The following is a 15,257-nucleotide window of genomic DNA, read 5'->3' as shown; positions in this document are numbered from 1 at the left end:
GTAAATATTTATCCCGCTCCTCATTGATTATTACTCAAATAGCAATTTAACTTGTCTCACCGGAGGCTTTTGAACAGAGACAGGCTGATAGAGGTGCTCAAAAGTAGGATAAATTAACATAAGAACATAAGAAATAGGAGCAGGAGTAGGATATTTGGCCCATCGAGTCTGCTTCGCCATTTAATAAGATCATGGCTGATCTGATCATGGGCTCAGCTCCACTTCCCTGCCCACTCCCCATAACTCTTTATTCCCTTATTGCTCAAAAATCTGTCTATCTCCGCCTTAAATATATTCAATGACCCAGCCTCCACAGCTCTCTGAGACAGAGAATTCCATTGATTTACAACCCTCTGAGAGAAGAAATTCCTCCTCTTCTCAGTTTTAAATGGGTGGCCGCTTATTCTGAGACTATGTCCCCTAGTTTTAATTTCCCCTATGAGTGGAAATATCCTCTCTGCATCCACCTTGTCGAGCCCCCTCATTAGCTTATATGTTTCGATAGGATCACTTCTCATTCTTCTGAACTCCAATGAGTATAGGCTCAAGCTACTCAACCTACCCTCATAAGTCAACCCCCTCATCTCCAGAATCAATCTAGTGAACCTTCTCTGAACAGCCTCCAATGCAAGTATATCCCTCCTTAAATACAAGACACCAAAAAAATTGAAAAGTAAATTATAATTTAAATGGAGAAAAATTGCAAAGTGCTGCAGTACAGAGGAACCTGGGGGTCCTTATGCATGAAACACAAAAGGACTTCTCTGCTTTTATATTCTATCATCCTTGCAATAAAGGCCAACATTCCATTTGCCTTCCTGATCACTTGCTGTACCTGCAGACTAACCTTTTGTGTTTCATGCATAAGGACCCCCAGGTTCCTCTGTACTGCAGCACTTTGCAATTTTTCTCCATTTAAATTATAATTTACTTTTCAATTTTTTTCTGTCAAAGTGGATAACCTCATATTTTCTCACGTTATACTCCAACTGCCAAATTTTTGCCCACTCACTTAGTCTGTCTATATCTCTTTGCAGATTTTTTGTGTCCTCTTCACAATTTGCTTTCCCACCCATCTTCGTATCATCAGCAAACTTGGCTACATTACACTCAGTCCCTTCATCCAAGTCATTAATATAGATTGTAAATAGTTGAGGACCCAGCACTGATCCCTGTGGCACCCTATTAGTCATGGTTTGCAATCAAATAGGGATAAACTGTTACCACTGGTCAGTAAGTAGAGAGGTATAAATCTAAGATCATCAACAAAAGGACAAAGGGAGAAATTATTTGCAGAGAGCGTTTTTTAGACACCGAACACCCTTTCAGAACCAATGGTAGGAACATAAGGGCTAGAAATGCAGCGGGTTTGCGCCCATTTAGCGCCATGCGAAGCTGAAAAGTTTTTTTTTTGGTGCTAAACGTCTCACAAAATTTAGCGCCTGGGCAGAAAATTTGACAGCGGTTTTGTGCTGGCGCTAAAAGTTTTGCCGGCCTTTTTTTTGCCGTTTTTATGACGTCAATCGGCGTGCAATGCTTAGCTATCACCGGGGGCAGAAAATTCACTGATGTCGCCATTTTTATGGCCAGCCCAAAATCATGCTCGAAAAAGTCACGTCTTACCAGGTCGGATCCAGGGGACAAGCAGTGCTAATGACGCTATTTTGAAAAACGGAGCAGAAGTTCATTGCATAAAAGGATTTGGAGGGAAGGCTGCGTTTTAGACAGTGAGCTTTATGTGAGTTCATGGTTCATTTTTAAGGATATTTAAGGACATTTAAAAGAATGGGGGCTATAATATCTCTGCCATTATTCCTGGCTGCTTTTTCTATGCAGCATCGCGCTGGAAGAAGGCTTATTCAAGAGTATTTTGAGCGTAATCGAAGAACTCGCAGACATATGGGAGGAGGTCTTACCCCCCACGAGTTTACAGGGAACAGCGCTCATACCTGCAGTGGTCTGAGGCACAGTGCGTTCGAAGGCTGCACTTCCGAAAAGAGGTGGTCACAGAGATATGCCGGCTCATAAAGGCAGACCTACAGCCTACCAGCTGCAACAGTACTGCACTGCCCATCGAGGTGAAGGTGACTGTGGCACTTTCCTTCTATGCCTCCGGCTCCTTTCAGGCATCAGCAGGGGATATATGCTCCATCTTGCAACATCAGGCAGTCCCTCAAAATCAAGGAAGACTTGCTTCCACTCTAAAAGTGAGTTCTCAGGTGACTGAACAGTCCAATATGGGACTACAGTCTCTGTCACAGGTGGGACAGACAGTCATTGGAGGAAAGAGTGGGTGGGGAGTCTGGTTTGCCGCACACTCTTTCCGCAGCCTGCACTTGATTTCTGCATGCTCACGACGACGAGACCCGAGGTGCTCAGCGCCCTCCCGGATGCTCTATCCTCCACATAGGGCGGTCTTTGGCCAGGGACTCCCAGGTGTCGATGGGGATGTTGCACTTAATCAAGGAGGCTTTAGGGTGTCCTTGAAATGTTTCCTCTGCCCACCTGGGGTTCGCTTGCCGTGTAGGTGTTCCGAGTAGAGCGCTTGTTTTGGTAGTCTTGTGTCAGGCATGCGAACAATGTGACCCGCCCAACAGAGCTGGTCGAGTGTTGTCAGTGCTTCAATGCTGGGGATGTTGGCCTGATCGAGAACACTGACGTTGGTGCGTCTGTCCTCCATATAGCCACACGCATCGTCGAAAAGACAATTGGAGTGCTCAAGAAGCACTTCCGATGCCTGGATCACTCTGGAGGTCCCCTGCAGTACTCTGCTCAGCGGGTCTCTGAGTTCAGTGTGGTGTCCTGCATGCTACACAACTTAGCCATCATGAGGGGACAGGATTTGCCACTGGGGACTGCACAACCACCTCAGGAGAGAGAGGAGGGGGGCGGGGGCAGAGGAGCAGAAGGAAGACGAGGAGCCTGGCAGTGAACCCATGCCACCACTCCCACCACCACAGGGGAAGCTTCATGGAGCTTTCGCCGCTGCAAAAGCCTTACATCAGCAGCTCATAATTCATCGCTTTGCTTGAACAGTGAACGGCACGCTTCACCATTGCCTGCCCACTTTATCCCACCATGTTGATTATTCCCCCACTTATTCTGCAAATGAGACACTACACAGGAATGGTTAAGGTGAACAAAATAATGTGTTTAACACACAGTAATTTGAATAAGATTTATTAAACATTGTAAATGTAATTTTGAAACTGCAATAAAATGTATTAAACATTATTGTGAACTTTTAATAACGTAACAGAATTGCGAAACTTTTATAAAACAGCAACAACAACAAAACAATGAAAGAACAACCCCTGCACCGAACGTCTTTTACCTGCGGCCCCTCCTCCCTCCCCCAACTCTGTCCTAACTCCTCTCCCTCGTGCCCTGACCATGCCCAAGGTGGTACCAAGACGTTGTGCAGCAACACGGCCAGACTTCTGCTCTAAAAGGGGGATAGACAATGGCATATGTGGATCCCCTGGAGAAGCTCGGGGTGTGGAAGGCCTGGCTTCTGAGTGGCGAGCCTCTTGCTCGGCCTCGCCACGCACAGGTGATGTGGGTCTGGTGCTATGATACTGGGGACTGCAGTGCCAAATGTCGAGACCTTCAATTGGGCATGGTCATTGACAGCCGCGACAATCTGTGACATGTCCTCCCTTGTGTCCGCCGATAGTGCCGCCACAATGCTTGGGGGAAAAGCACCCAAGGCCTCCAGGAGCTGTCGGCTGAGCTGGATGCTCTCCCTGGACAGTCCCACCATGTCCAGGTGTGCGTCCGCCTGTCTGTCAGCAGACCAATTTTGCCAACTCACCCACTGGAGAGACGCCATATGGGATTCAACCCTAGGAGTGCATTGCTGCAAGCTACTTGGACCGGGGGCCTCGGATTGCTCAAAGCCCAAGAATGTTTCTTCCTCGTCAGAACTACTGGCCGCAGCTAAAAGAGGTGTCGATTGCATCCCCCCTCCCCCCTCTGGAATAGCTTCCTGAATTTCCTCCTCCCATGGAGGTTCCTTGTCCTCGCTCTCTTCGTGGTCCCCTCCTGCACCCCCACAGGATAGGCTGAGGTGGAGGCTTCCATTGGCAGATCGGATGTCTCCTCATCTGGAAATAGAAAACAACAGACGAGTGGTTAGCAACAAGGGAGGGGACAGGATGACATGAGGAAGGTCACTTTTCACAGGCTCATTTGAAGGACTGCCACTACTGCATTATATGTAGACGCTGCATGACATTGCCCCAACCCTAGTCCAGAGACGCTGCATCATATTGCACCAACCCTAGCCCACAGACACTGCATCACATTGCCCCAATGCAGCCCGGGAATATTTCAGGACTTACCCTCAGTTTCGAACAGGGGCTCAGCATCCCCATGGGTAGCTGACCTCCCTGAGGCACTGATCAGAGCTGTCACGCGTTCCTCCAGGTCCGTTAATGGCATTGTCCGGGGTGGACCATCGTCTGTGCGCCGCTGCGCCCTGCGGTTAGGTGACAACTTTGCCTGCAAAGATGACAATTGGACAATTACCAGACGGCCCTTCTGCTCTTGTGGCACACATAGATAACCATCAAAGCACTTATACCATACTGTGTGCATTTAATACAGTCCTCTGTTTAATGGCACTGATTCATGAGAAAGACATCAAAGTGCATAAACATCTTTTAATTTGTCAAAAAGCACTCTTAATAATGTGTAACGATCATTCATGGCAAATAAGGTGCAACACTATAACACATGTGTCAAACTTACAATTTACGCAATGAACGAGTACATGAATAAAAATATTACATACTCTCACGACCCTCTGTGGTCATGGAACATTTTCCTACATTGTTGATGGTCCCTCTTGGTATTATCGACTGAGGAAACCTCCTCAGCCACACTGGTCAACAAACGCCTTTGCATAGCTGGGAGGAGTTTACCAGCACCCCTCCTATTAAATTACCCCCATCTGCTTTGCACAGCTGCAATCAGGGCCTCGTTTGCTGCATAGCTAAACTTTTGGGCTCTCTGCCTGTTGGAGTCCCCTTCCATCGTGGCTGCTTGGTGTGTGAAAAGTACCTCCTTCGGCCCTGAATGTACTGTGCATGCACGAGCACTCCCTGACTGACCAGAATTGCGGGAAGAAGAAAAAAATCGGAGGAAACAAAATCGGGGGAAAAAATTTGCGCATGTGCAGAAGGTGCGTTTTTTTTCTGCAAAATTCGGCTCCGGCGCACAAATTCGATCGTGAAAGGCCAGATTAACGCTATCGCTATCGCTGATCACCGTTTGGCAAATTTTCCAGCGACATCGCTACCCTGGCGCTAAAAAAGACTCCACGATTATCGACCGGAAACGGGCGAAATCACTAATACCCAAATTTCTAGCCTTAAGAGTTTTAAAAAGAAAATTGATAAATATTTGAAAAAGAAAAATAGTAAAGGGTACAGGGAAAGATCAGGGGGATGGGACTAATTGGATAGCTCCTTCAGAGGGCTGACATAGACATGGTGGGCTGAATGGCTTCCTTCTGTGCTGTAAACTTCTATGATTCTATGTTGCACGGCATAAAGGAATGCAACATAACTTTTGCATTTGATTAGTACTTCAAGAATGCAACATGTCAAAGAGGTATCTTTAATCCTTGTGACTGATTTGAAATGGCATCTTGTAGTGCAATATGAAAAATAAAAACACTTGGATTTATATAGCGCCTTTCACGACCACCCGATGTCTCAAAGTGCTTTACAGCCAATGAAGTATTTTTGGAGTGGTATCACTGCTGTAATGTAGGAAACACGGCAGCCAATTTGTGCACAAAAAGCTCCCACAAACAGCAATAATATAATGACCAGATAAAATGTTTTGGTTATGTTGATTGAGGGATTAATATTGGCCAGGACACCGTGGATAATTCCCCTGTTCTTCTTCGAAATACTGCCATGGGATCTTTTACGTCCACCTGAGAGAGCAGACGGAGCCTCGGTTTAACGTCTCATCCGAAAGACGGCACCTCCAACTGTGCAACACTCCCTCAGCACTGCACTGGAGTGTCAGCCTAGATTTATGTGCTCAATTGCAATACCTTACTGTAATCAGGAGAACTTGAGCATTCCTTTACCTGACCTATCAAGAAAGACTGGATCAACTGGGCTTGTATTCACTGGAGTTCAGAAGAATGAGAGGGGACCTCATAGAAACGTTTAAAATTCTGACGGGTTTAGACAGGTTAGATGCAGGAAGAATGTTCCCAATGTTGGGGAAGTCCAGAACCAGGGGTCACAGTCTGAGGATAAGGGGTAAGCCATTTAGGACCGAGATGAGGAGAAACTTCTTCACCCAGAGAGTGGTGAACCTGTGGAATTCTCTACCACAGAAAGTAGTTGAGGCCAATTCACTAAATATATTCAAAAGGGAGTTAGATGAAGTCCTTACTACTCGGGGGATCAAGGGTTATGGCGAGAAAGCAGGAAGGGGGTACTGAAGTTTCATGTTCAGCCATGAACTCATTGAATGGCGGTGCAGGCTAGAAGGGCTGAATGGCCTGCTCCTGCACCTATTTTCTATGTTTCTATGTTTCTATGAAATGTTGCACTGTTCTGTAATGAGTGATGATCCCAGCCAGCAGAAGCCAAATCTCTCAATAGCTGATTAGAACACGAAAAGCAAAACACAATCCAATGTTCCCATATCATGGCATTATATCCAACAAATCCTGCACAGTGTCAGCTGTGGCTCAGTGGGTGGCACCCTCGCCTCTGAGTCAGAATGTTGTGGGCTCAAGTCCCATTCCAGAGACTTGCGCACAAAAAATCTAGGCTGATACTCCAGTGCAGTGCTGATGAATTGCTGCACTGTCAGGGTGCCGTCTTTTGGATGAGATGTTAAACCAAGAGATGTCTGCTCTCTCAAATGGATGTAATAATAATCAAATCTTCCAACCCTCTTCCTTCTGAAGTTAGGAGTCTTTTCTCCTGACGATACACCATGTCGCAATACCTGCTCCCACCCACTCCCTAAAGCGATGAATCCTTACCCAATTTCCTGGATCCTGGCCTGGCCTGAAATAGCACCAATCCCTACCCTGTAGCAAAGTACATTAGCCAAAACCCTTCAGGGGCTCTTTATGGTATTCTGAGATATCTTGCAGGAATTTGGCTGATTGTATCCTTAGGCTTTCGGTGCTTGATTGCGCTTTTCAGGTGGCTTTTCAACCAATCTGGTGCTCAACAACCTTGCCTTATTAACAAAAACGTGATGGTGGACTCTGCCCTTCTCAACAGGATTGGTGTTGATGGAAGAAAGATGGACAATTTTCCACCAGAGTTGGAATCTATCTGAGAACTGTGCGGTGTAGAATCGAGACCAGTCCTTCTGGTGAGCTGAAGATAAGGTCTTTTCATTATGCAACATCTTATGGAGATATGATTCCCTGCCCTTCCATTTGCCTGATCTTCCTTATTGAATATGCTGAAGCATTTCCAGTTTACAGCTGATGTTGCAGCACATCTTCCATTAACTAGAGGCTGTGAGCCAGTGCCGGGACTGAGCCCTTGGATACAACATGAATCTCTACAACACTAATGATGGTGTCCTGGCCAATATTCATCCCTCAATCAACATAACAAAAATAGATTAGCTGGTCATTATCATATTGCTGTGTGTGGGAACTTGTTGTGTGCAAATTGGCCACCACACTTCCTACTTCTTCTTCTTACGCAGTCTCCCGGAGTCGAGGAAGACTTGCTTCCACACTAAAATGAGTTCTAAGGTGGCTGATGAGACCAATGCAGAACCTAAAGTCTCTGTCACAGGTGGAGCAGATAGTAATTGGAAGGACGGGTGCTTAGGTTGTCATACACTCCTTCCGCTGTTTGTACTTGGGTTCTGCGTGCTCCCATCGAAGAGACTCAAAGTGATCGGTGCCTTCTCGGATGCTTCTCCTCCAGTTTGAGTGGTCTTGGGCCAGGGATTCCCAAGAGTCGGTGGGGATGTTACACTTTTTCAAGGAGGCTTTGAGGGTGTCCTTGAAACGCTTCTCTGCCCTCCTGGGACTCGCCTGCCGTGACGAGCAGAGTGCTTGTTTCAGGAGTCTAGTATCGGGATTACAACAGTGACTACATTTTAAAAGTACTTCACAGGCTGTAAAGCACTTTGGGACGTCCTGAGGTCATGAAAGGCGCTATACAAATGAAAGTCTTTTAAAATTTATTTTAACATAGTTTTCATAGAACCAATAGTGGAATTGCTTTCTGCACACCAATAAGAATAACTCACAGTCATTGTATGTGCGAGTAAAGCTCAATTTGTGCTGTCATTCTCCTGTCATAGCACTCTCAGTGATTGTTAGTTTTTAAATCTCTTCTCTCTTCATTTTGTTTTGACCGCAGGCTGGGATCCAAGAGGAATTCAGCCGGGTTTGGGGAAGGCAGGTCAAATTTTAAAGCAGGCTGTATCTGCACAGAGCGATCTTAAACAGAGTGGAGTTAAACAGAGTGGTTTATTCGGGCATTTGTAAAGAGTGGGTATTCAGAGAAGAGGGGAAGATTCATTTAAAAATTAAAAATAGGTAAGTGATATTTCACAGAGGCAATGGACCTGCGTGGGAACAGCAGCGGGAACGGAGGCGGAGGCTTAAAAGGCAAGGCTCAACAGGCAACATTCAAAAGAGACGTCCGAGTTTAAAAGTGGCGTTGGCACAAGGGAAGTAGCTGATTGGTGCGTGTTTTTTTTTTCTCTATTAAAGTTGTAAAGTCCTGTTCCCTCAGTATAGATTCACACGAGGCATGTCAAGGTTACTCTGGACCTGCACCTTTATTTCACAGCTCTGGAATGCTGCACTTGCCTGAGACCTGTCCTTATATACCTGTCTCTTGCAAGTGCACCCCTGGTGGTAAAGTATGCTGGTGGTTACAGGTCATATCTTATTACAGTCATGTATAGCATGTTAGGATACAGTTATATATAATAATGTAAGATACATGACATCACCCTCCCCCAAGGTCTTATTGGCTTTATAGGTTCAGTCTCTCAGGTGGTCTACGCTCTCGCATGGAGCGTCTGAGTTGTGGTTCAGTTGTTTGCCTTAGTGTCTGTTTTTCTTTGGGTGTGGTTGCTGGTATCTCGCCTGGGCTGTCTGTTTCGATTGGTGTGATTGTTGTTGACTCACCTGGGCTGTCTGTTGGGATTGCCCTTTCCTCAGATTGTTCCCTCTGTCTGTCCACCAGGTGTGGTGTGGTGTGGTGTGAGTTCCACATTGTGGTCTGCCTCTGGTTCCGCAGTGTTGTTGGTAAATCTGCTTTTGATTTGGTCTACATGCCTCCGGCAGGTTTGGCCATTGTCCATTTGTACTACCAGTAGCCTGTTTCCTTCCTTGCTCGTTACTGTCCCTGCAAGCCATTTGGGACCGCTGCCATAGTTTAGTACAAACACTTTGTCCCCTATCTCATTCCATCTCCCCCTCGAATTTCTGTCATGGTACTCAGTCAGCTTACGGCGCTTTGCCTCAATGATTTCGTGCATGTCTGGGAGGATTAATGAGAGCCTTGTTTTTAAAGTCCTTTTCATCAACAGTTGCGTGGGGGGAATCCCAGTCAGTGAGTGCGGACGAGATCTGTATGCCAGCAGCAGTCACGACAGGCGACCCTGCAGCGTAGGACCTTGGATTTTAAGCATGCCTTGTTTAATGATTTGCACTGCTCTCTCCGCCTGGCCGTTGGAGGCCGACTTGAACGGTGCCGTCTTGACGTGATTTATGCCGTGGTCAATTATAAAATCTTGGACTTCTGCGCTGGTGAAGCACGGACCATTGTCACTGACCAATATGTCAGGGATTCCGTGCATTGCAAACATGGTTGCGAGGCTCTCCACAGTGGTGGAGGTTGTGGGCGAGTTTAAAATGGTGCATTCGATCCACTTTGGAATGCATCTACAACTACGAGGAACATTTTGCCCATGAATGGGCCCGCATAGTCTACGTGCACCTGCGACCACGGTTTGGTAGGCCAGGGCCAGGGGCTCAGGGGACCCTCCCTGGGGGCATTGCTGAGTTGGGCACAAATGGTGCACCGTCGGACGTAGAGCTCCAAGTCCGCATCAATACCAGGCCACCAGACGTGGGATCTGGCTATGGCCTTCATGAGAACGATCCCCGGGTGCTCGCAGTGGAACTCCCAGACAAATGCCTCTCTGCCTCGCAGAGGGATGACTACTCGGCTGCCCCACATCAGGCAGTCCGCTTGTAGTGATAGCTCATGCATGCGCCTGTGAAAAGGTTTGAATTCCTCGGGGCAGGCATCGCGAGCCTCTGCCCAGTCACCGGTTAGGACACACCTTTTTACTAAGGATAACGTGGGGTCACTGGCCGTCCAGGCTCTGATTTGGCGAGCCATCATGGGCGAACCTGTGGACTCAAAGGCAGTGATTGCAATTACTATCTCACAGTCCTGTTCGTCAGACCCTTCCGTGGTCGCCAGGGGTAGCCTGCTGAGCGCGTTGGCAAAGTTGTCTGTGCCTGGTCTGTGCCTTATGGTATAGTCGTAGGACGCCAGCATGAGTGCCCACCGTTGAATTCGCACCAAGACGTTGGCGTTTATTGCCTTGCTCTCGGATAGGAGGGACATGAGGGGCTTGTGGTCAGTTTCTAACGCGAACTTGACCCCGAAAAGGTATTGGTGCATCTTTTTGATACCGTACACGCACGCGAGCGTCTCCTTCTCAACCATTCCGTACCCGCGCTCCGCCCGCGAAAGTGACCTGGTGGCATAAGCTATGGGTTGTAATTTTCCCGCATTATTGACATGTTGTAAAATGCACCCGACCCCATATGCTGACGCATCGCATGTGAGAACTAGCTTTTTACCTGGATCAAAGAAAGTCAAAACACTGTTGGAACACAGAAGGTTGCGTGCCTTATTGAAGGCGCGTTCCTGGGCGTCCCCCCAAAACCAATCGCAGCCCTTCCTGAGTAGCATGTGGAGAGGCTCCAGCAGTGTGCTTAAGCTCTGCATAAAGTTCCCAAAGTAATTGAGTAGCCCGAGAAAGGCGTGCAGTTCTGAGACATTCCGGGGCCTGGGTGCCAGGCAAATTGCTTCTGTTTTGGACTCTGTTGGGTGGATTCCATCAGCGGCAATCCTTCTGCCCAAAAATTCAACTTCGGGTGCGAGAAACAGGCACTTGGATTAACTCGTAGGCCTACCCGATCCAACCGCTTTAGTACTTCCTCCAAATTACGGAGATGGGAGTCGGTGTCCCTGCCCGTGATAAGTATGCCATCTTGAAATACAACCGTCCCCGGGATGGACTTGAGCAGACTCTCCATGTTGCGCTGGAATATGGCAGCTGCCAACCTGATGCCGAATGGGCATCGATTGTACATGAAAATGCCTCGATGTGTGTTGATGGTGATGAGTAGCTTGGATTCCTCGGTCAATTCTTGCATCATATGCACAGATGTGAGGTCTAGTTTTGAGAAAAGTTTACCTCCAGCCAATGTGGCAAATAAGTCCTCCGCTCTGGGCAGCAGATACTGGTCCTATAGGGAGACTCTGTTTATGATAGATTTGTAGTCCCCACAGATTCGTATGGATCCATCAGGCTTCATGACTGGGACGATGGGACTTGCCTAGTCGCTAATTCCACAGGTGATATAATGCCTTCTTGCAGAAGCCTGTCTAGTTCGTGTTCAATCTTTTCTCTCATCACATAGGGTACAGCTCTGGCCTTGTGATGGACCGGTCTAGCATCCTGTGTGATGTAGATTTTGACTTTGGCCCCTTTGAAAGTGCCCACACCTGGCTGAAAGAGATGTTCAAATCGCTTTATAACTGTTGAGCAGGAGGTCCATTCCTCTAACGACATGGCATGGACATCATCCCATTTCCAGTTTAGTTCTGCCAGCCAGCTTCTCCTCAGTAGTGCTGGGGTGTCTCCGGGGACAATCCACAAGGGAAGTCGGTTCACTGTCCCTTTGTGTGTGACGGAGAGCATGGCGCTGCCAAGGACTGGTACGATTTCTTTGGTATAGGTCCTTAGTTTGGTGTCGACCCTTGTGCGTTTTGGTCTGTCTCTTTTATGCGGCTACAGTTGTTCAAATTGTTGAGCACCCATGAGAGATTGACGCGCTCCTGTATCCAGCTCCATGTTGACAGGTATCCCGTTGAGTAGGACCCTCATCATTATAGGAGGCGTCCTGTTGTAGGAGCAGCGGCCATTGATCGTGTTGACCCGCTGTACATCGGTGTCCCGGGTACTGTCCCCACCATCTTCTGGTCCGCTTTCCGACCCATCCGATTCATATACCAACCGAGCTGCCGTTTTTTTGCACATGCGAGCCAAATGCCCTGTATATTCACAGTTCCTGAAATCGACATCCCCTTGACGAGTGCCCACCCCCACACCTCCAGCACAGACTGCTTCCATTGTTTCCAAAGAATGAGCTGAGCCTGGCTGATCTCCCTTGAGCTTCTCTCAGTTTGTAGTTGATTGCTCGCATTGTGGGTTGATGAGGTGTGAACGGCCGTTCCTGTGGCCCTTGATGGCTTCTGGCGCCACTGCCTGCTGTCGAGAGCCTGCTCTCCCGCTTTTGTCTGTGTGTGGGGGTAGCAGCTTGTTTCATGCTGTGAACTCCTTGTTCCGATATTTCGTTAGTTGTCGTACCTGCATTGTAAATCAACCTCGTTTCTTCTTCCCCTGCCAAGATTGTCTGTGCAACCAGTGCTGCTGCCTCTAAGGTCAGGTTCTTGGTCTCTATGAGCTTTCGGAATATGCCTGCGTGGCCTATTCCTTCAAAGAAAAAGTCTCTCAGCATTTCTCTCCTCAGTTCATCGGCGAACTCACATAAACTAGCCAACCTCCGAAGTTCCGCCACGAAATCGAGTATGCCCTTGCCCACACAGCGTCTGCAGTTGTAGAACCTGTGTCTGGCCATGTGTAGGCTGCTCGCTGGCTTCAGGTGGTCTCTTACCAGTGTGCTCAATTCTTCAAACGACTTGCTTGCTGGTTTCTCGGGTGGCAGCAAATCCTTCATTAAAGCGTATGTTTTCGAGCCACAGCTGGTAAAGAGATGGGCTCTTCTCTTGTCTGCTTTGTCGTCTTCTAACCAGTCTTTGGTTACAAAGCTTTGCTGGAGCCTTTCTATAAAGTCCTCCCAATTGTCTCCCGCATTGTACTTTTCATCTGATCCGTTGTTCGCCATTCTGTGGATTCTGTAATCCCGTAACTCGTCGCCACTGTAAAGTCCTGTCCCCTCAGTACAGATTCACACGAGGCATGTAGTGAAGTCAAGGTCACTCTGGACCTGCACCTTTATTTCACAGCTCTGGAATGCTGCATTTGCCTGAGACCTGTCCTTATATACCTGTCCCTTGCAAGTGCACCCCTGGTGGTAAGGTATGCTGGTGGTTACAGGTCATATCTTATTACAGTCATGTATAGCATGTTAGGATACAGTTATATATAATAATGTAAGATACATGACAAAATTAGTACTTAGTCTTTAAATAAAGGTTAGTTAAATCAGCTGATTGCTGAGCAGTTGCTGGGTGTGGTTTGCTAAGGTTTAGAGTTTATTTTTGCTTGATAGTTGCGAGTGCGACTGGAGGGTGGCAGAGCAGCTCAGTTCCATGGATTGCACATCCTGTGGCATATGGAAAGTCCTGGATGCTTCGCGCAGCCGGGACAACCATATGTGCAGGAGGTGTCTCCAGCTGCACCAACTCAAGCTCCGTGTTTTGGAGCTTGAGCGGCGCCTGGGGTCACTGCGGTGCATCCTCGAGACTGAGATCTACGTGGATAGCACGTTTCTAAGAGGTACTCACCCCACAGCTTAAGAGTGTGCAGGCAGAGAGGAAGTGGGTGACCGCCAGACAGAAGAGGAGGACTAGGCAGCAGTGCAGGAGTCCCCAAATACATCTCGCTCTCCAACCAGCAATCTCTTCTGAGTTCCGGTGGGGGCGACGGTGCCTCTGGGGCGTGCAGCCAGAGCCAAGACCACGGCACCATGGGTGGCTCAGCTGCACAGGGCGGGAGGAAGAAGAATGGAAGAGCTATAGTGGTAGGGTATTCAATACTCAGGGGAGCAGACAGGTGTTTCTGCGGCTGCAGACATGACTCCAGGATGGTATGTTGCCTCCCTGGTGCCAGGGTCAAGGATGTCACCGAGCGGCTGCAGGGCATTCTGGGGGGGAGGGTGAATAGCCAGAGGTCGTGGTCCATATCTGGACCAATGACATGGGTAGAAAGAGGGATGAGGTCCTGCAGACAGAGTTTAAGGAGCTAGGAGAGAGATTAAAAGCAGGACCTCAAAGGTAGCAATCTCCGGATTACTCCCGGTGCCACGAGCTAGTGAGTACAGAAATAAGAGGATAGAGCAAGTGAATGCGTGGCTGGAGAATTGGTGCATTAGGGAGGGCTTTATATTCCTGAGGCATTGGAACTGCTTCTGGGGGCAGTGGCACTTGTACAAGCCAGACGGGTTGCACCTCAACAGAGCCAGGACCAATATCCTTGCAGGGGCGGGGGATGGGGGGGGGGTGAGGCGGAGTTGCTAGTGCTGTTGGGGAGGGTTTAAACTAGCTTGGCAGGGGGATGGGGACCTGAAAATAGATTCAGTAGGGAGGGGAGTAAAGTTGGAATTAGAAAGCAAAAATGTAGAAAGTGAGTTTGAAGAGCAGAGGAAACAAGCAGGAAAAAAGGGTAAAAAAACAAATTTAAAAGCTCTTTGTCTAAATGCACGTAGCATTCGTAACAAAATAGATGAGTTAACGGCACAAATAGATGCAAATGGGTATGATCTGATAGCCATTACAGAGATATGGTTGCAAGGTGACCAAGGCTGGGAACTAAATATTCAGGGGTATTTAACAATTCAGAAGGACAGACAGTAAAGAAAAGTTGGTGGGGTAGCACTGTTAATAAAGGATGGGATCAGTGCATTAGTGAGAAACGATATTAGCTCAGAGGATCAAGATGTTGAATCAGTTTGGGTGGAGATAATGAATAATAAAGAGAAAAAGTCACAGGTGAGCATAGTCTATAGGCCCCTAACAGTAGCTACACTGTTGGACAGAGTATAAATCAAGAAATAATAGAGGCTTATAATAAAGGAACGGCAATAATCATGGGTGATTTTAACATTCATATTGATTGGACAAAGCAAATTGGCCAGGGTAGCCTTGAGGAGGAGTTCATAGAGTATATCCGGGATAGTTTCCTTGAACAGTACGTTGTGAAACCTACCAGGGAGCAGGCTATCTTAGATCTAGTACTGTGTA

The 15,257-nt window shown here is 47.7% G+C and overlaps 1 long non-coding RNA gene across 1 annotated transcript in view; it reads right to left on the bottom strand.

Annotated features, from left to right (window-relative positions):
• Positions 1-4,350: 4,350 nt before the first annotated feature.
• LOC139279477 (uncharacterized) overlaps positions 4,351-15,257 on the bottom strand; it is a 152,971-nt gene continuing 142,064 nt past the window's right edge. Inside the window, exon 4 of the long non-coding RNA XR_011596481.1 lies at positions 4,351-4,503. This is a non-coding gene — a long non-coding RNA (uncharacterized lncRNA). The remainder of the gene's footprint in view (positions 4,504-15,257) is intronic.

This window comes from Pristiophorus japonicus, chromosome 14 (genome assembly GCF_044704955.1).
Source record: "Pristiophorus japonicus isolate sPriJap1 chromosome 14, sPriJap1.hap1, whole genome shotgun sequence".
In the NCBI taxonomy this organism is placed as follows: domain Eukaryota; kingdom Metazoa; phylum Chordata; class Chondrichthyes; family Pristiophoridae; genus Pristiophorus; species Pristiophorus japonicus.
The sequence above is the reverse complement of the archived record's forward strand: the minus strand, read 5'-3'. Positions and strand labels throughout refer to the sequence as shown.